General features: G+C 38.4%; 1 protein-coding gene across 4 annotated transcripts in view; it reads left to right on the forward strand.

Annotated features, from left to right (window-relative positions):
• tna (Zinc finger MIZ domain-containing protein tonalli) overlaps positions 1 to 21268 on the forward strand; it is a 321122-nt gene that overhangs the window by 258467 nt on the left and 41387 nt on the right. The window contains exon 1 of one of the 4 annotated variants that reach the window (XM_083142083.1): positions 19782 to 19802. The exons of the other annotated variants lie outside the window; for them this stretch is intronic. The gene's annotated coding sequence lies outside the window, so the exon portion shown is untranslated. Of the gene's footprint in view, positions 1 to 19781; positions 19803 to 21268 lie in introns of those variants that run through there. 4 annotated transcript variants of the gene reach the window in all.

The following is a 21268-nucleotide window of genomic DNA, read 5'->3' on the forward strand; positions in this document are numbered from 1 at the left end:
ACTTGCAGTCCAGTTATCTGATTGATAACTAAAGTACATTGACAATGTGATCATAAGTATCGGAAAGGTTGGTGAAGATGAGATTATCGTCTATGATATTATAGATCTTAATCTTGTTGACATTTCCTATAGAATTCCTATATGCAACAAAAATTCTCCAGATGCTGTGTACTTATAAATGTAAGCAAAAAAAAGCAGCATTTTCTATGACACTATAAATCCGCCAGAAAATGAAAAATTGTATGGGTTATGAACTTTTTCTGTTGTTTTTATATTTTGGAGATGTGTTAATGATGAAATAATGTACTAAGGCTAGATGCACATGATTGTAGCACCCAATAAGTTACATTTGATGCCGATTGTAATTTTGCATTTTACTCTTTGAATTTTCACGGGTTCTTGTGTGTGTAGAATGAAATTTGCTAAAAAAGAGAAGTTGTGAAAGTGAATATTCATAACAATTAACGAATTATATATGTAATTGAAAAAGACAAGGTTCAAAATCAAAACTCAAGATGATAAACATGTCTGAAAAAAATCATTTTTGGACTGGAAAACCTGGTAATGTCAGGGAATTTCATAATCAAAATATCGTAACAGCGCTAGTTATTGTCTCGCATGAAATTGTTAATGTTTGATTGATTGATTTACTTTATTTTACTTCACTTTTTATGTCACTTTTGGCTAATTTGCGAAGAGGGAATGAGTGATGATGTGATAGTTTATGAATGGACACTCACAAACATCCATGCCCAGGTTGGGATTCTGGAAGATTGCATTGCCACGAACATGTCAAAGTTACTAAATTGTGAACCACATTCACTTATTACAATTTTCAAATATCGGAATCGGCTTTGTATTTCGGAAGAGTGTGCAAACCCTCCTATATCAGCAGTAGCAAAGTTAACTGTAAACCTGTGCAGCATGGGTGGTTATATTCAGGACGAAATGCTGTCTCTCTCGATGGTTCGCATCGTCGAAACGAGGCGTCTTCCAGAAAATATGTTATTGAAGAAACTTCTACCCCTTAATGCTGTGGAATTTGTGTCACCCTGTACGTATATACTTATACTGTGTGTTTGGAGACAATTTTCAATTGATCCTTGTCATTTAGCGTCGTTTTTCTGCCAGTTGTGCCTAATCGCGAAGATGAAGATGAGTGATGATATGATGGATACTTCAATCCCCAAGCTGGGATTCGAACCCGAGACCTCTTGTCCTCGTAGCGCGCTCTGCCGCTACGGAGGTCGGCATGGATAAGTTTCAGAATATCCTAAATCCGCCAATGAACAGTCCAAAGACCTGGTGTGAACGGCTCTCGTAGTTTTCATGTTCTGAGCACTGAAAGTTAAGGCTGCGCGACTTTTGAAACACACTGTAGTTTATGGTGGTTTTGCCAATTTGTTACTAGAATTTGGTTCATTTTTGAATCTCGCATTTGGCAACACTGAAGGATGAGTTTAAAAGGGGGAGGAAAGCAAGGACGTTATTACGAGGCACGAAGATTTTTTTTCTCTCCCTCTGTGTATGGAATCCCCCCTCCCCACCTGGTTCTTTCGTTGACCTCGAATCAATGCTCTTGGGCATGGTGAACGCAACTTGAAGATGTAGCCGTGGGGTTAGGTGAACGTGCTATACCTGCTATGGAGATCGTGACGCGTTGGGTTGATGAATAAGAAGCTGTCAGGACGCGTCAGCATCTAGTTCGTTATTCAATTCCATCCTTTCTCTGTTTCTCGCTTCCTCAATTTCTAATTACATCCTCCACTTTTGTTTCACTTTCTGTGCCACTTTCGGCAAATTTACGAAGATGGGGATGAGTGATGATATGATGAAATTGACGAATGGACACTCACAAACATCCATGCCCAAGCCGCGATTCGAACCAGAGACCCCTGACGTCGTAGCGCGATGTGCTAACCACTCCGCCACGGGGGCGGCTTCCCTATATGTATCTTCCCATTTCTCTTTATCGTTGCCGCTGCCCTTCTCTCTCTTTACATCCTGTCTTCTCTCCCTCCACATCTCTCCCCCTCCTTGCATGCCTTTACGCGGAGTGGTTATAACTGCGCTACGACGCCAGAGGTCTCGGGTTCGAATCCCCGCCTGGGCATGGGTGTTCGTTGTGAGGGTACCTTCATCAATTTCATCATATCGTCGCGCTTAGCCGAAAGTGACAGAAAAGCGAAGTAAAAATAAACAAAATTAATCGATCAATTCCATCTCTCTCTTTCTTCCCCTTCTCTTCCCGCCTATTTCGATCTTTCTTGTCTCACTATGTCATTCTTTCTCTCCCCCTTATTCCCTCTATCCCCTCTTTCTCTCTTCCCTCCCACCTCTCACCATCTTTCTCTCTCTCTCCTTTGTTTCTCTTTCGCTCTACATGCACATAATTATTTTAATCCTTACACCCGCCCAGCTTTTAGCGCCATATTCACCCTGTAGTGGACACACGAATGAAAGTACACACAGATGAATGGCGCGCCTGCATATCTGTGGCATGAATGCCTTATTTAATAACTTACACCTTTATTGTCATGAATATAGCCCGGATTCTTATGTAATTACCCATTTTTTCCCTTTTTATGCAGCCGAGGAAAGATAACAAATGCTGGCGAATTACAAGGTCAGGATCCACATACCCTCACAAGAATTTTGACAACATGCTTGTACACATTTTAAGCTATATTACATTTCCATTTAGAATACACATTCTTGCGTAAATTGTGGCATTGGGCCATTTCTTGTTTTCATTAAGTAAGGTATGTGAGAGAAACATGCACAATAGGGTTTCTCCAAAATTCAGTAACTTTTATGTCATGGACGTGAACGTATAGTTCCATTTTGACTACATGTGGCGCATGCGTGGATTAAAAGGGTGGCGTCCAGCCTAAGACGTCCAACACTATCACTTTGTAGGCCTGTTCAATGATAATGCAATCGACAGTTGAAACCTAAACAGACCCTGAAAATTACAGTATCATGTAATTTCTGTAATAAGCAGGTGCAAGTGTTTCTGTGCAGATACTCGTACCCCCCGACCCCTGGGTAAATGCATGAATCGATCTGTATCGAACTGGCACGTGTGCGACCTCTAGTGTACATCTTTTTTGTGATCGGTTATGTTTCTTGTGTGATTCGTGCATGGTGACCGCCCACGTCGATGTAAATGTCGGAGCCTATGGTGACTCGGGATCCCCCGGTGTCGTAGCGCATTTCGCTAACCGCTCCGCTACGCGGATCGTATCGAGGCGAGACTTGGCTGTCTCAGGTTAGTCACAAGTCTCGAAATATGCAATAAAAGAAATATAATCATCAAGATATCTACTTGATATGCCTGAAAATGTCTCGTACTAAAGTCATTTTGGTTGATTTTGTTTTATTTTACTGCTTAGCTTTGTCATATCCCGATCTCGGTAACTTCTCGAATTTCGATACGAAACCGATATATGTGGTTGTACAGTGGGATCCATGAGTATTCCCATGCAATTTGTCCATCACCATGTTCGTGCACTTTATTTGACCCAATCAGAGCTTCAAGAATTAAAAGATAACTCAAAATAAGCTGTTGACAACTTCTGCACCAGCATACATAAAAATCCATCGCTTAAGAACATCTAGGATGTAAGGGAAAAGTTAATGAAAATAGTCATGGACAATTTGCACGGTAATAGTCATGGATCCCACTGTACTCTGGGATGCCCAAAAATTACCAAGCATTGAACGAAAAACTGCAAACAATCTGCTGGCAACATGTATATCAGAATACCTAAAATCCATTCCTCAAAAACACGTAGGATTCAAGAGAAAAAATCGATGAAAACAGTCGTGGACAATTTGCAGAGTATTCTTGGCCATGATTACCTCAAGAATCGACGCAAGGTTAACTTTTTATTTTCACATCAGAACTGAAAATAAATTTACGTGTATATAATTTGTCCGACATCGGAAAAGGTTAAACTATTATAAAGTACATGCATTTTTAATCGATTTTACAATGGTGTAAACAGTGATTGGTTCTACTAAACATATTCTACATTTAAATCTGTTTGTCTCTGACCTAACGTAAGTTGGCCTGCACCGATCTAAAAACAGGCTCTGGCCAGATCTGAAGTGCCGTGTGGTACGAGAATGTAGCACAATTTGGTGAAGGATTTTTCTCGCACCCGAATCTATTTTATGCCTGCCGTATGGTATTCGCTGGTGTGCAGGCTGTTCAAATAAACAGTGTTGCAGTTCTGAAGGGGGGAGGGGGGGTGACGACGTGCAAGCAAAGTGACCCAGCTTTACAGCAAGGCCGCGAGTTTTACATGGATGTGGAAACTTGTTCCTTCTCTGGAAACCACGTGTCCCTTTTACGTGATTCAAGAGCCCAAAATATCTCCGCCTGAAAATAATTGTATCCCAGTTTAGCCTATCGCTGCGTTTTCCCCTACTGTAGAACGGGCCGAGAAGTGTTAGCAGGCCCGTTTCTGAGAAATTCCCTCTACCAAGGCAAAAAATCCCATTTTTCTTATTAATAAAGGGGCATTCAATTTGTATCCCGAGCGTAGAGTGCAATCACACCCTATCATTTGCTTCTTTCCGAACGAGTTGTTAAGCTGATGGACATGTATTTGGGAGGTCCCGGGTTGAAATCTATCCGGGGACCATTCTCACTGAAGGGTTCCCGTGGTTTTCTTCGGCCACTCGAGATGTATACTGGGATGGTACCTTCACGGAAGGCCACACACTGTTCCACCATCTTCGCTCTTCCTCGTTGCATTTATCTGGGGTATAAATGAGCAACGAATGAACTACTGACTTCTTCGTTGGTTTTTTTGCTTGACGCCATGTAATGTGACCGAGAGACAACGATAACATTTTGTGGACTCAAAAATCTGCGAAAAACGATCCATGAGAGCTATCAATATAAATCACATGACCTGCTCATTTCTCATAATGTGCAGTTAAAATTTGGTAAGGTAAAAGTGTCATGTATTTTAAAGTGACTTTTTCTATCACCCCATCCTTACCTCAGTTAGAATAGCAAAAACCTTAACCAGATGCCATATTTTCGTCCCATTTAGGCGTATAATTATATAAGGAAAGGAAATATTCTAGTGTGTATTATCCTAGTATTACACATTATCACATTGTAATCAGGATGACCCAGGTTCGATATCCTGCGGTGACACATTTCAATGTAAAATAGATCCAGTTCCGATTAGCCTGTGTGCTAAACTTTTATTATTATTCTTTGGCATTCTGTTTTATGTTGCTCAAAGCAGGACTCATCATACATAATTTAGTCATTTCTTCTGGGGGCACGTGCCCCTGTGCTTCCCCGCTAGATACGCCAATGTAGCTTCGCCTCATCTTGAAGTGTCTTCGATAATTCTGGCACAAGCGACGAATGAATGTTCCTTTATCAGATTTGTTTTAATGACCAGAAATTTAACCATCACAAGAAAATCCCTATATCTTTAACCATAGGGTACTTACTACTTATTCTATGCTTTAATTAAATGTGGTTTTGTATATCTACTGCGTAGTCACAGTGTAGTTACAAACCAGAAGTATCAGTGTCTGCCAACTATGCTTTGCCGGCACATATTACTTACTATCACTCTGAAAAGTTCACAGACTATATATTCTCATTTAGTGTGCATGTGTCGTACGGTTAGTCCACCACTGCAAGCAGCAATATAACGATCACATAATTTCCACTCATTTGCATTTTATTCTCTACACAATAGATTATGTACGGCTGTGTTCAGGCTTGCCAGTTATTCTTTACGCTCCCCTCAAGGAATGTTATTTTCATGCAACGAATGTAATGCATAGTAGAGTAGAATGCACAAGTATTACTAGGCAAATTGTTCCCGCGGGCTTCAAGAATTGGAACAAAACGCCAAACAAGCCGCTTACAACTTCTGTACAGTGGGATACATAAGTATTACCAAGTAAATTGTCCATGATTGTAATTCTCTTTGTTTTACACAAAGAGTGCATCAAGAATTGAAACGAAACGTCAAACAACCTATTGCCAACCTTTGCACCAGTATAAACAATAATCCTTTTCTTAAAAACCTGTAAGAGCGGACAATTTGCCGAGCAAGATATTTAGTGATACGGTGTGATTTATACAGCATATATTGACACACTTATATTTCACTCTTTGTACACACAGTTAGAAGCTTTGTTAAAGAATTTTTCATGTACATTGATAAGTTTTTAAAAATTTTATTCAATATGGTTTTTAGGCGATCCAATCATGTAGGTTGAAGTACAGCTTTTGCAAATTCGCTTTGAAAAGAAACAAACTGTCCTAAGCGAAGCGAGACGAGTGCACAGCATAATTAATTTCCCTCTACCCCCCCCCCCCCCAAGGCGTTAGTCTGTGTTTAAGTTCAAGACTTACGAGCGACATCTGTTGATCCCTTGTACATTTAAAAGATCTTTTGTTGCAATTCTTGAAACCAAAAGCAGTTCTCGATTATTGATTTGCAGTGTTTCATCCTTTTTTCCCCTTTCGAAATTCCCTCATGCGGGATATTCACTCTACGTGCCACCACTGCCGGTGCCGACAGTGTCTTTTCTGGATCTGTTGACTTTCCCCCAGCCAGAGAAGGTAAATTGACGTCATAAATCTGGGTCGACTTCGACAGCGATTCCTCGCTAGCTGTGAGGGGGAGGAATGACAGGGCAATGTTGCCAAGTTTTCCCCCCTACTCTGTACAGTGCTGGAATGTGAGTTTCTTTCTGTGTATATTTTCCCCCTTCTTGATACTCTGCGTCCGATGTGTCTACCTGTGATCGTCTCTTGCTGTCACGTGATTCTTGTTGTACCTGGTATGACGCTCCCTCGGCGTGGGACAAGGAAGGAAATGCTTCAAGGGCATATCGATTATTGATTTCGCAACACTTTGCCTAAAGTTGACATCCACTGCATTGTTGGTATCTAATTTGGTGACGGTACGGTGGACCGTTAAGTCCAAAACGCACCACACATCGCCGATGTAAATACCTCGTTACAACCTCCTGTATAGCAGTGCTATGGAGTTGTTCCTAGTTCATTCGTCGTCCATTCATCAATTTCGTGATAACATTCATCGTCGCGATTAGCCCAAAGTGGCAGATAAGCGACGCTAATTAACGAAAATGAATCAAAACATATTATGACACACATTTATTGCGTTATTGCATATAAATTAAATATATACTACAATAGAATTATAATATATATGTCAGATATTTATAAAGAAGCATAGTAATCCTTTACCTCCTTTACCAACTGGTTAAAATCTTAATAAATTACAAAATTGTTGAAAATGTTTTATAATGTACACGTTTTTGTTTAGTTTGTGCTTACTATAAATGTCAACCGTTTAGATTTCATATTTGTCTTGCGTTCTTGTTTAACTTTTATTGTCCATATATTATTGGTGTGGATCTGTTAATGGTCTTTTAAAATAGAGAATGCAACAAATACGCACACAGTGTCAAATATTATCATTTCTTCTTCTTTTTTAAAAATTCTTAGTACAGTACAATTGAAGTCAACACCTATTGCTTATCTTTGTTGTTATAACCCCAGTCGGGGCACATTACACAGTGGTGCGAATTCCACTTTATTATACTGTAGGCTCAGTCCCGATTAGCCTACCGGAGCATAAAGCGGACTTGAACAATCTTTGCTGCCACCTACATGCCTGTATTCTCTTGACATTAGTCCTTTCCGATTGCGTATTGGTGACGTCATCACCTTTTAAACAAGGAGTCCCGGGTTCGATACCCGCTGGAAGCGCATATAGTGTCCCGGATCCCACTTTAAAACTGTAGTTCCAGCCCCGAGTAGCCGATCTGTGCACAAAGTGGGCTTTAATCTCTTGACATTGCTCGCATAGTTCCAAGAAGCAGGTTTTACTTTGCAACACTGCAAGAACAGCTCCTTGTGTATACATTTGAGGAAGATTTTGGCAAGACGAGCAGTGGAAGGCTAAACGTGTTATTTCGGTGATGTTTGACTTGGCGGGATTGAAAGGTAGATCTTTAGATGGGGAGGGGTTGTTTAAAAAGAGAAGTTTTCTCCGCATTTTCAGTGAGAAGTGAACTTGAAGGGGGCGGTTATTTTTGGAAGAGTAACATATGTGAATCTGCCCGCCAGCATTTGTTTGTGAAACCGAATGTAGCCAGAAGGGAATAATATATATAACCCTAACTGCGGGACTCGTCTGTTCTCCCTCTTCTCGCAGGGATCCTAAATCTGCGTTCGACGACTGTCCCTGCCTAAGTGGAAGAAATCGATGCACAAATAGCCCGATGTGCCCGAAATAGAAAATGCTCTGGAGGTTGAGATGAGACAGCTTCGCCATTGGAGGGCTGAGAACCACTCTGGAAGGAGCTGCTTTCCAAAATTTACTTTTTATGTATCAGTTAACAGTCTCGCGAACAGTAATACAGTTACGTAGAACAAGTAATAGAGTGAGTTACTTTTTTATGAAAAATTGAAGTAGCTGATAACCCTTCTTTTAATGAAATGTCGAAGCACTTAGTAATATTTTTTATGAAGAAGTGGTACTCAGTGCGCCCTAGGTTTCGTGGAAGAGACTCGATAAGTTTTCCATCCAATAAAAAACAGCATTCAGAATTATTTGCTAAATAACTGGGACGTTTGCGAAATCACAAATATTGCTCTTTATTACTTTTCTCCTCAGATCCGCTAACTTGTAAATTTCAATAAAAGTGACAATTTTTTTGAGGGGAAATGCCCCCCCCCCCTTGCCCCCGCCAAGTTACGCTTATGACTCTTTTTATGAAACATTTAGTCACCCTCCTTATGTGAAATGGTGAAGCACGTAGTTACCCTTTTGTGTGAAATGGTGAAGCAGTTAGTTAATATTTTTTTAATGAAATGTGAAGCACTTAATCACCCTTCTTATGATGAGAAGTGAAGAACTTGATCACCCTTTTTACGAAACGGCGAAACATGTAGTCACCTTTTTTATATGAAATGGTTAATTAGTTATCCCTTATTTATGAATGAATCTGCTAGTTGAATTCTAAGAAAAGTGAATCGGTTAGTCGCCCTTTTTAACGATAAGCAGTTAAATAGTATATGAAAAGTGACGTACTCAGTCAGTGTTTTCATGTAAATGTGAACACTTAAGTCAGCCCTTTTTTCATGAAAAGGTGAAGCACTTAGTCACCTCTCTGTACGAAATGGTGAAGCACTTAGCCCTTTGTATAAAATGGTGAAGCACTTAGCCCTTTGTACGAAATGGTGAAGCACTTAGCCCTTTGTACGTATGAAATGGTGAAGCACTTAGTCACCCCCTGTACGAAATGGTGAAGCACTTAGTCACCCCCTGTACGAAATGGTGAAGCACTAGTCACCCCTATGTACGCAATGGTGAAGCACTTAGTCACCCCTGTGTACGAAATGGTGAAGCACTTAGCCCTTTGTATGAAATGGTGAAGCACTTAGCCGTTTGCATGAAATGGTGAAGCACTTAGCCCTTTGTATGAAATGGTGAAGCACTTAGCCCTTTGCATGAAATGGTGAAGCACTTAGCCCTTTGTATGAAATGGTGAAGCACTTAGCCCTTTGTATGAAATGGTGAAGCACTTAGCCCTTTGTATGAAATGGTGAAGCACTTAGCCCTTTGTATGAAATGGTGAAGCACTTAGCCCTTTGCATGAAATGGTGAAGTACTTGGTCACCATTTTGTGTGAAGACGTAAAGCACTTCGCTTCGTCACTCTTTTGTACAAAATGGTAAAGCAGATAGTTGCCCCCTTTTTTATATAGAAAAATGAATTTGTTAGTTAATAGTGAAGGATTTTACTTTGTTGAAAACATAACTCGATCACAATTACCTGTTCAAGTAGAAGAGGAAAATAAATAGAACACGAGTACCTAAATGTAATTTTTACTCAACAACATTAATTTTGTTGAGAAATTACATGATCTGACAACACTGTTGCAGACACAATAATAAAAGAAAGGGAAAAATATTGGCTTTGGAAAAGGAGAACATGAGAAAGGGAATGAATTTTCGTATTTAGCGAACTAAAAGCCGCGCGCCATTTCACATAACGAGAATACTTTCTGATATCAGTCTTATCGCTTGATGCAAGATATGTTACGGATTGTAAATCCAACACTGCCACTACGACCTTCGTGGCAGCACTTAACGAGTTTCTAGCTCGCCAGTATTGATGCCCTGAAACTATCACAAGAGGTGAGAAAAAATTGCCAAGATTACGGCGAAACACAGAGCAAATGTTGTCCGTGAATCTACCAGTGTTTTCAATAGCTAGGGGTTTTGTTTTGATGCGATGAACTCAATCATGTGTTCAGCAGAATTTAAATACCTGTAATCACTACACTGCGCAGAAGTTTTTCAGAGCGGACTGATTATGAAGGTGGCTATTGCATAACTGCATTCTAGAGAGACGGAGAGAGGGATGGGTGGCGGGGGAAAGGATACACAATAAAATAATTCGTAATTGCAGTTTTTAATCCCCTTTTAAATGTTGTTCAAGTCAAAAATGGTAATGGGAGATTAACTTTTAGTACATTTTGGTTTTTCCCGATTTCTTTACTGTTTCATTTGAACATTTTGATTTTTATCAATACTCTGGAGCACGCTGTGCCTCCTCATATTAATAATAACTATTGGTTATGGATGTTATTCACTGATGCTAAATAGGATAATTGAATTAATAAAACGGCACTTTCTAAATATCTCGCTGTGCATATGGCCGTGCACTAGTTCTATTAACAATTACAATATTTTATATTATGTACATTTTAGACTTAATTATTTTCAAATTATATATCAAAATATATCTGTAAGGTTTTATCTTTTTTAAAATGTATACCAGTTATTGCCATTTTAAACTTTATTTTTAACATAATGAATTCTGATGTAGTTATTCTGAAGATATGCGTAAAATAATAATTATTGTATAGTGGGATCCATGAGTATCACCGTACAAATTGTCCATGACTATTTTCATGAATTTTTCTGTTACATCATATGCGTTTTTAAACGATTAATTTTTATGTATGGTGGTGCAGAAGTTGTCAACGGCTTGTTTTGAGTTTTCTTTTAATTCTTGAAGTTCATACTGGGTAAAATAAAGTCCACGAACATGGTGATGGACAATTTGCACGGTAATACTCATGGATCCCACTGTACATGGAGAATATAAGAGACTTAAGCTGACTTGGGTTCAACTTGTTTGCTCATTGTGGTATTTAAAATGGAGTAAATAGTCGTAAACACACATGTTTTGATATCTTTTTTTTAAGCGTTTTAGAATGATGAATCAGATTTACCTTCCCCAGACACACATTCGGTAGCCCAGCAACTGTATCTAAAAACGATATGAAATGAAGTTTCCTGTCGTGTATCTGGTGCAGAAGCGCCAAACAGCTTTGACATACTCACGACACAAAGCACACATACACGCACACTTGTTCGATAACCCCCCCCCCCCCCCCCGTTCACCGTTTCTGGCCTTGATAGCGTACTTGTCGAGTATATTGATATACATAGAATAGGGTGGCAGGAAAAGACGGGTAGGGGGAGGTGAGGGGAAGCAGTATTTGTTCCGTTCTTTGCAAACGTTGATTCTAAATGTCAGAATAATATCCCCCCCCCCCTTTCCAGCAACGTTACGCGTGACCTTGAAATAAATCTCCGCTGGTATAGATGTAGGTGAATAGGGACTGCCACATTTGGCCTCTTTTATATTTGCAATTGCAATATGTGGCGTGCGTTTGATCGTATGTGGCGACATATCGATATGTGGGCTACTGGTATTCATCTGGCCGGGGAGGAACCGTTTGACAAGGAGGAAACCAATTACAGGTTTGTTCTCTGGCAATGCTAGCGACCTCTACACCCCGTTAATTTGTAGCAGTAATGTTATAACTGTTTTATATACGCGTTCTTCGTAGTGATCTATAGGACCTGGCTCACTGGTTGGTCCCAAGGTGGAATATTCAGGTGGGCTCATTAGACATTTTTTCGCGACTGAGAATTTTCATAGGTCGCAGTATAGTGACGCCAGAATATTTTTATGGATGGGTCATTCCATGTCAAATCATCCAGAATTTTGTGAAAATGTCACCCACCATCCCCGATTTTGATGAAATTCGGTATGCTTATAGAACTTTTGATGGTGATTACAAAATTGACAACTTTTTTAAAATTGGTCAAGGGGATCAGAAGTTACGCGCTTTTTAAGATCTCCGTTTACGCCACATTCGGCTCCACTTTGAATGACACGCATTAGGTTATAAACGATCGTAACTTCCCTCGGGTTTGCCGTAGAAACTTCAAGTTTGTTTTATTTTCTTCAGAATAGTATAAGCTTTCATTTAAATAACGTTTCAGATTAATGCATCAATAAGCATGTATTTTTATATATAGTTTTATGTATTTTTTTAGAAAAACGAATGACTAACTTCAAGAGCGAATTTCATGCAATGCCCCCCCTTCAATTTCCCCCCAATTTTATATGTAGGTAGCTCAGAGTATGTACTAATGGCTGATGGAGAAATTGGGATGGGCGGTTCAGACACAGGGTGATAAAAAAATCATTTGCATAAAATGACATTAAAAGTAAATCTTATTAAAAATGCTTATGTATTTAGCACAAAGCCTGAAGTACAATATGTTTCAAGCTACAATATTCAAAATTTATGTTCACTATGTGTGAATGTAAGCATAGGCGTAACCTGGCGGGGGCAAAGGAAAGCTCTTGCCCTCTCCAAAATGTATAGATTAATTTAAAATTTACAAGTTAAATATATATTGTGATCCTCCTGGCACTTGAGGAACAAACGAATAAAGAGTAATAATTGTGATTTTTCAAATGTGTTTATCAAATAATCCTGTCCACTTTTTTATGCGATGGAAAACTTTGTGATTATCTCAACCCAAAAATAGTTTCCAAGTGACACCCATTAAGATAGGACCTCAAAATTATACTCTATGCATTGCCAATATTTCATGTACTATAAAATTGTGCTGCTCACATTTTACATGGATATTTTGACCATTTCAAACACACTAAAGTATTTGACTTATCACTAAGTACATATGTCCTTCAATTTGTGTTGTTAATGTTCTCACTGGACACAGCATACTTTTTGGCCAGTAGTAGGGAGTTGATGGACCAAGTGGATGCAAGAATTTAATAGCTGCATCTCCATTTTCACGTGGTCTTTTGAAGCAATCCTACAAACAAGTTGAGTCACGCACACACATGCTACTACATAACTGATTACAGTTGGAATTCGGAAAGCCACTCCTTCACAAAGTCAAACCATACAGTTACAAAACATATTACATCAGCACTTACTATTTTTGCTCTGACTGCTAAACAACTAGTGTTTGGAAGTAACTAGTTACAAAGTTACAAGTAACAGTTACTTTTTATTTAGGAATTCTAACTGTAAGTAGCTACTTTTAAAAGTAAGTTAACAACGGTAACAGAGTTACTTTTTGCAGTAGGGAAATAGCTAAATTGGACAATTCTGTTCCAGACTATAAAAATAAAATATGTACCTTCTCCAGATGCTACGTGAAAGGATTTTCTTTGAATTGCTGGTAAGGATGCTATGCTTTGTTGCATGCTAAATTTAGAACATCCACGCTTTACTGTAATTCATTTCTAATTGTATGTGAAAACTCCATTGTTTTGGTAGACTGCTGCGTTCGTTTGGAATGTGGTTGTCCAGCTAGGAAAAAGTCATTGTCGAGGGAGTGGATCTTTGGATCTTGTTGAACTTGGAATAGAGGAGAAAGAAATATGCAAGGGGAATCAATGACACCATATTCAAAATACCGTGGTCAGCACACAAAGGATTTTTTAATTATCATCGTTCAAGCAAAGCTGACTGTGTTTTCCATCATTTATTAGCAGTAATAATGTAAATATATGAATACATATTATGTACTAGAAACATAAGTAAAACATGAAAGTCTTCATGATCATTGATTGAGTGTAACGTTTACATAAATCAATGATCATTAACAGTACGTTACTGTTACAGTAACTGTAAAAGAAACTCAGTTATTTCAAAGTACCAGTAACAATAACTGAGTAAATTTTTAAATGAGTGACTGTAACTCAGTTACTTGTAAAAAGTAACTTACGGAACCTGTAAGTTCAAAATTGTGCATACTTCCTGGTACTGTTGTAGTACTTTACAATCGCTGACACATTGTACTGTGGGTTGTTGTTACCCTAGATGATTACTAAGAAATTTATGCCTTGAATACTACTTCTATAGAATTGGTACATAATTGCCGCACTTGTTGCTTCATACTATAGAAGTCTATACAAGTATTTTTACTGTTCCAACCATCCCGTCACAAGGAAATTTTCTGTGGAATGTGGCGAAAAAGCTCCATTTGAAAAAAACTTCAATCAGCACAAATGTGTAGTACTCATTCTTACTTCATATTACGTATCGCCATGAAGAGTAGCCAAAAAAGAACTTCCATATTGAGATAAAATGCACAAAAAGAATGTTCTTGAAGATAAATTTGCTAAACTTGGGAATGTTAATAATGATTATATATATAATCATATAATATATAAAATTTTAAAGAAACTGAAGACAGTTGAAACTAACTTAGATACAGTGGAACCTCGATTTTACGTTATCCAGGAGATCAAGCTGAAAAAAAAATAATACACGGGAAAATGTAAAATCTTGGAAAATTTCTAAACAATTTGCTATGTTGGGACCACCAAGATTGAATGCAAAATGAAGGAAAATGTAAAATCGAGGAACTTAAATCTGGGTTCCACTGTAATTATTACTTCCAAATTTTAAATTAATCTATAAATTTTGGAGAGGGCAAGAGCTTACCTTTGCCCCAGCCAGGTTACGCCTATGCTTACATTCACACATAGTGAACATAAATTTTGAATATTGTAGCTTGAAACATATTGTACTTCAGGCTTTGTGCTAAATACATAAGCATTTTTATAAGATTTACTTTTAATGTCATTTTATGCAAATGATTTTTTTATCACCCTGTGTCTGAACCGCCCATCCCAATTTCTCCATCAGCCATTAGTACATACTCTGAGCTACCTACATATAAAATTGGGGGGAAATTGAAGGGGGGGCATTGCATGAAATTCGCTCTTGAAGTTAGTCATTCGTTTTTCTAAAAAAATACATAAAACTATATATAAAAATACATGCTTATTGATGCATTAATCTGAAACGTTATTTAAATGAAAGCTTATACTATTCTGAAGAAAATAAAACAAACTTGAAGTTTCTACGGCAAACCCGAGGGAAGTTACGATCGTTTATAACCTAATGCGTGTCATTCAAAGTGGAGCCGAATGTGGCGTAAACGGAGATCTTAAAAAGCGCGTAACTTCTGATCCCCTTGACCAATTTTAAAAAAGTTGTCAATTTTGTAATCACCATCAAAAGTTCTATAAGCATACCGAATTTCATCAAAATCGGGGATGGTGGGTGACATGGCCTGGATGAATTGACGTGGAATGACCCGGATGCCAAAAAGGGTACATAAGGAAAATCTGCCCGTTTTTGCACATAAGTGTAATAAATGTCATAATTTCGAGACACATTCACAGGCATGAACGAAAGCTTGCATTGACTAAGACTGACTGAACATTCAACATAACAAAATATACCGGACTATACAACTTGCACTTTACGGAGTATTGAGGTTCAGCAACGAAATTGATACACATTAAATTTTTTAAAAAAACATGACTATTGGCAGTCGGCGTGGCGTCTGACTGCCACGCGGGAGACCCGGGTTCGGTTTCTGGTCTGAATGATCGGAAGAGGTAGTAGTTATCCGACCATGCCTCTACACCACCACATGTCTCAAGAAAACTAATGCTCATTGGCACTTTTTATTATGGGGAAGCCATTGACGTTACTTTGTATTTTCATATGTATTACACCAGTTCGCAGCGATTTATCTAGAAATGCAGAAAGGCGACTTACAAGAATCACAATTTCTCATTTACGTTTATGTACGATGTATTTTTATGATCTTTTTTGCCTTCGTAATCCCAAATGACGTGTAAAAGATAAGTCTGCTTCATAAAAATATCATGATTCATCATGTTACTAATTAGCGTACGCCTCTTTGTACCATATAAAGGATCTCAATAGAAATTCTTGTATTCAAGGGTTCCCGGGTTCGATACCCGGTGGAGGCACAAGTGGTTCAGATCCCACTTTAAACTGTAGGTCCAGTCCAGATTAGCCTTCCTGTGCATTAAGTGAACTTAAAACCAAAACTCAATAATTCCATGGAAAATGAACGCTCTTTTATTACTAAACCTAGCTGACCTCATTTCCATCAACCAATAATCGTCCACTCTCCTATAATTGTCCAACCTGTATGTATACTCCTTGTTGGCGTGAATTTCGCTTCACGAAAGGAATGTGACCATGAGAACGCTACTCGCGAACTCGCTCTGTAACGTCAGTGTCTGTAGCTATACTAAACATTGTGCAAGTGGTTTAAGTAACTTTTTGTATATGTGTGTGTGTTATTTGGTCAAAATAAGATATACCCAGACGTCAGAACACACCATGACAACCTGTTCGATTCAAGACTTTTTAAAATTTAATCTTACTTAATCGCTACGATTTCAGCAAGGTATAGGATACCAATTTTTGACAACTCACGGGCAGAGTAGTATTTGGTTAGGCACTCCTCTACTGTAAATTATACACTGGCAGAAGGTTACGACCTGAGGACTGCTTCAGGTAAGCTATAATAGAGTATATTACATCACATAATCGCTTTCCTTTGATAGAATAGCAAGGTTAGGTGGGATTACATTGCGTAATGCGCATGTTTTATCAGTTGTTCAGATACAGATAGCTTTGTTATGCCCAAGGTTCTTTTTCTATCGTGTACTTTTGTTGTTGTTTTCTAACTTCTTGTGTTCAGTACAGGAATGGGGGCTTGAATATCCGAATCTTGCCAAACAATTTAGTAAACCAGCTGTACCAATTGATACAAAATATATATGTATTGATAGTTTTCATCGATTTTTTTTTCTTTTGAGTTACTCAGTTAATTTTATCTCCGAAGTCCGTGCGATACTTCACATTCAAATTCGACGTGACAGTACTTGCAAGAAATTCAACCTCAATGTGGTGATACATGCAATATATTCAAAATCAGCGTGGTAACACTTTCAATAAATTCAACTGAATTTGTTATGCTGTCAAGGTACTTATTGCGTTAGGTAATAGGTTATCTTTGAAATGTCGAATCGTATGAGATTTAGTTATCAGTTCGGTTTGAATATGGTAAGCAGAGCGTAAATAATTTGCAGCATACACGTGATGTAACATTTACTATACCGCCGAATGAACTTTGTGGTGTCAACATCTTACGAAAATATCTGAAGACAAACATTTTGAAAGCGATGGAGCCGCATTCATTGTTCATTGCTATGCCCGCATTGAATCTTCCTGTTATATCCTCCTCCCCCTCTCCTGCAACTTTTGTTTTCCCGAGCCAAGAATGTTGCAAGAAGAAGGGGGTGAGAGAAAAGCTAAGAATCGCCCACAAGTCTGGCAAGATTTGCCCACGACAACGGGTTCGTCGGCCGACGAGTACAGTACTGTATCAGTGTTGCCACGCCGATGCAGGAAAAATTCACGCTTTCTCCTACAAAATTGCACACACTATATTCTAGTATATACACAGGTGAAAATAAGTTAGTTTAATGAAAGCAATAACCCTTCGCTTTCAAACGTTAGTGTTGCTACTTAGAACTTTTTTTTTAGATTTAGAACTAGACGAATTTGGCCGGAAGAGACCAACCAGTAATATACAGCAATTGCGTGTCCATTGTTATTAGTGAGGACTGCAGTAGTGTGTATAACTACTTAGAACATAGAAAAAAATACATGTTTCGAGCCAGAACTTAGGTCTCGAATTCTCTACGTCTATAAGCAATCTTATTTGCCGTCCCGATTATCCTAAAGAGGCATGCAATGGCGTAATATAAGAAAATAAAAATACATATTCAGTCAGTGTTATTTGAATGTTCTGACAAGAATATCGCGATCTTCAAAAATGCCAAAAGATAAGAGTGAAGTTAAAATGTTACACTTTCCTCCATTCTTGTTGCCTAAATATTATTTTTGTAATGTTTTATGTACACATGTAATTCGGGACGGTTTGTGGGGATTTAAACTATGATGCTGTCATAGGGAAATAGGTCAAGAAACCAAAAATCAACTTCTGCCCATATTCGAGTAGAAACTCGATGTAAATTTTCTACTTACTGTCGGCCGATTGTCGAAGCAGAGCTCTTGATTATACACAAGTATGTACATGCTGGCAGTTGTTAATGTATATACTTCGAACGACACAGAATACCAGTAAAACTACATACGAAACAATAACTATACGCAATAACACGCAGTACGCTACTGTTTAAACCATTGCAGGCTAATTTCGATGGTGAGAAAGATTGAAACTGTTTCGCACTCCAACTTTCGATTGTTCCGGAGGGAGTCCCGGACAGGCGTTTCATTGTGCTTGTCATCTCATCATCCACATCGTCGCGATAAGCTAAAAGTGACAGCAAAAGCAACGTTAAATAAAAATAGTGATGGGTTTATAAAGTAGACGAAGGGATTCGAACCATGGCAACCTTCCTCACGTACGCCTATATTTTGCATAAACACACAGCCATTGGTAACACTGAGTACCGTGTGCTCTACACCGGGAGCATTATCCCGCGAGTCCCACGAACCAAAATTCCTCAACTATCTGGCAACAGTGCGAAAAAAATCTTTCGCTTCTTGCTCGAGCAGCCAATCTACACGCTCCCGTGATTATGGTTCGGAAGATGCCGCTAAGGATGAGGTGAGGGGGAGGAGGAGGGGAGGTCAAGCAAACCTGAGCATTCTTTTGTCATGCCCCAAGTGGCATGATGGGAAGTTGTAAATTAATTCTTTTCTGCAAGTTTCGAAGGATCCTTTATGCTCATCGCTGAAAAGGCGAGCGAAATGCATTATTTCATCCCTCGTGACAGCGTATTCATTTGGTATCTAGTACCGTGACCTTTTTTTCTTTGATATGCGGTTATGATACTGTTGCTCGTACCATCTTGTCCTGTGATAAAAATCCTTTGCTATCTTGCTCTGCCTCGAAGGCGCTGCCCCCCTCTCTCTCTCTTCGCGAGCAATGTTGGAATATTAACACATAATGGACGCGCGCGCGTGTGTGTGTGTGTGCCGGCCAGCGTGACTCCCTACGAACCCAGAGGTCCCAGGTTCTATCCCTGATTAAGACCACAAGGGACACTTTGATCTGCATCAGGAAAGCCTTTTTTCGGACATCACTTTGAAAAACTGCTACAACATTCCAAATTCTGAACAACTACATCTGTTTAGAATTCCGTGTACAGTGGGATCCATGAGTATTACCGTGCAAATCACCATGTTCGTGCACTTTATTTGACGCAATAAGAAATTCAAGAATTAAAAGAAAACTGAAAACAAGCTGTTGACAACTCCTGCCCCAGCATACATAAAATCCATCGCTTAAAAATACATAGGACTTAATGAAAATAGTAATGGACAATTTGCTGAGCAATACTAATAGATCCCACTGTACAACATTCAAACGAAGTAGCGATGGCTAGAAACCGCAAAGGATAGGCGTTGTGAGCCACTTTAAAGCAACAACAACAGCATTCAAACAAATCTTCGTGTGGTTTCATTTCGCTGTTGTGTGGATATCTGCAATATGTGGCACCGTAAGGCTATTTCTATAAAAAATAGATATAGATATCTAGACAACAGCGGAAGCAAACCACACGAAGATGCATTTGAATGTTGTACAATATATTAGCACTTTTTTTTTAAAAAAAGACTAGAATTTCCGAAAACAACAACAAAACTAACGCAGACACAAAGCTCTGGTGCTACCTTCAAGTATTGATCTATAATTATGCTTGTCCTTTCACCCATTTCATCAGTTAATCGTATATATAATGTGTGTGTGTGTAGGTTTGAATTAGTTACGTAATTGTATTTATTGTAATTTTAGTTGCTTTTCTATCTTCCTAGACGATGGTAATGAGTTGTGATAGAATGGAATAGATGTAATTAAAATAACTTACACTTCAAACTGACCACGAGCTCCCAGAACACAGAAGTTATGCTCAAGATTTTATGTACACAGAGAAAACAATTGTTTGGAAGAACTTTCTGGCAATCAAACATTTGTTTAAGTAGGCAACAATCAACTGATTGTAAGCCAGAACCAAATTCCATTAACCAGAACAACCTATCATTTTGTTTTTTTGTGATTACCAAAAAGCCTAACCGAACGTGTTTTGTTAATTCTGTGTACATTGAATAATAATGTAGTGAATTTGCTTGGTTTGTCGACAACCACGTGTTTTGTAATTTGAAACGAACAAATCCTGTTCAAAGCAGGCCAATGATAGCTATATATTGTATCTTATAAAGGAATAAACAGTTCTTAACAACTATAATGATGAATAGGACTAGGATTTTTATGACATAAAAATCACCAAAATATGCAAAATAAAATATGCTCTTATGACTTAAATTTTACAAAATATGCACTATAATTTGAAAAATATGCCCTTATAACTGGACTGTTTCAAACATCGATATCTAAATGCTTAGATATTTTCACATACGTACTATTTTAGTTCACTTTATGGGCCCTGAGTTTGCAATGCACAATGAATACTTTTTCTAAATTTTCAAATAAAAATGTAAAATTGAGAGTAAGAACGAATCCATTTCGAAAATGGCTGCATATTTCTTGAAAATGCAAAAATATGCTGAATATGACCGAAAATCCATCAAAGTATTCTCTATCACGTAGAAATGGCCAAATATGCGTTAGGGAACACATTACCCTTACCCCAAAAAAATATGCTGTCATGAAAATCCTATCCTTAATGATGAAATAATGACAATAGTCTTTGCAGAGACTGATCGTTGTGTATAATAATAGGGGTCTCACTTCAGTACTTACGCTCAATATGCCAATATGGTGTAATAAGTTCTCATAAGTAATATAAGACTGTCAGATTTAATACTGTTTTCGTTGAAAATAGAGTTTGACAAAGGGGTGCTCAAGCACCACCCCTGCACCTGTATGTAGCTTCCCTGCTTACATTACATAGTGACGAAAAATGCCTGCATACCATGCAGGCATTTTGCACAGAGATTTGTAACATGG

The sequence above is a fragment of the Lepisma saccharinum genome, chromosome 20 (assembly GCF_977018435.1).
Source record: "Lepisma saccharinum chromosome 20, izLepSacc3.1, whole genome shotgun sequence".
Taxonomy (NCBI): Eukaryota; Metazoa; Arthropoda; class Insecta; order Zygentoma; family Lepismatidae; genus Lepisma; species Lepisma saccharinum.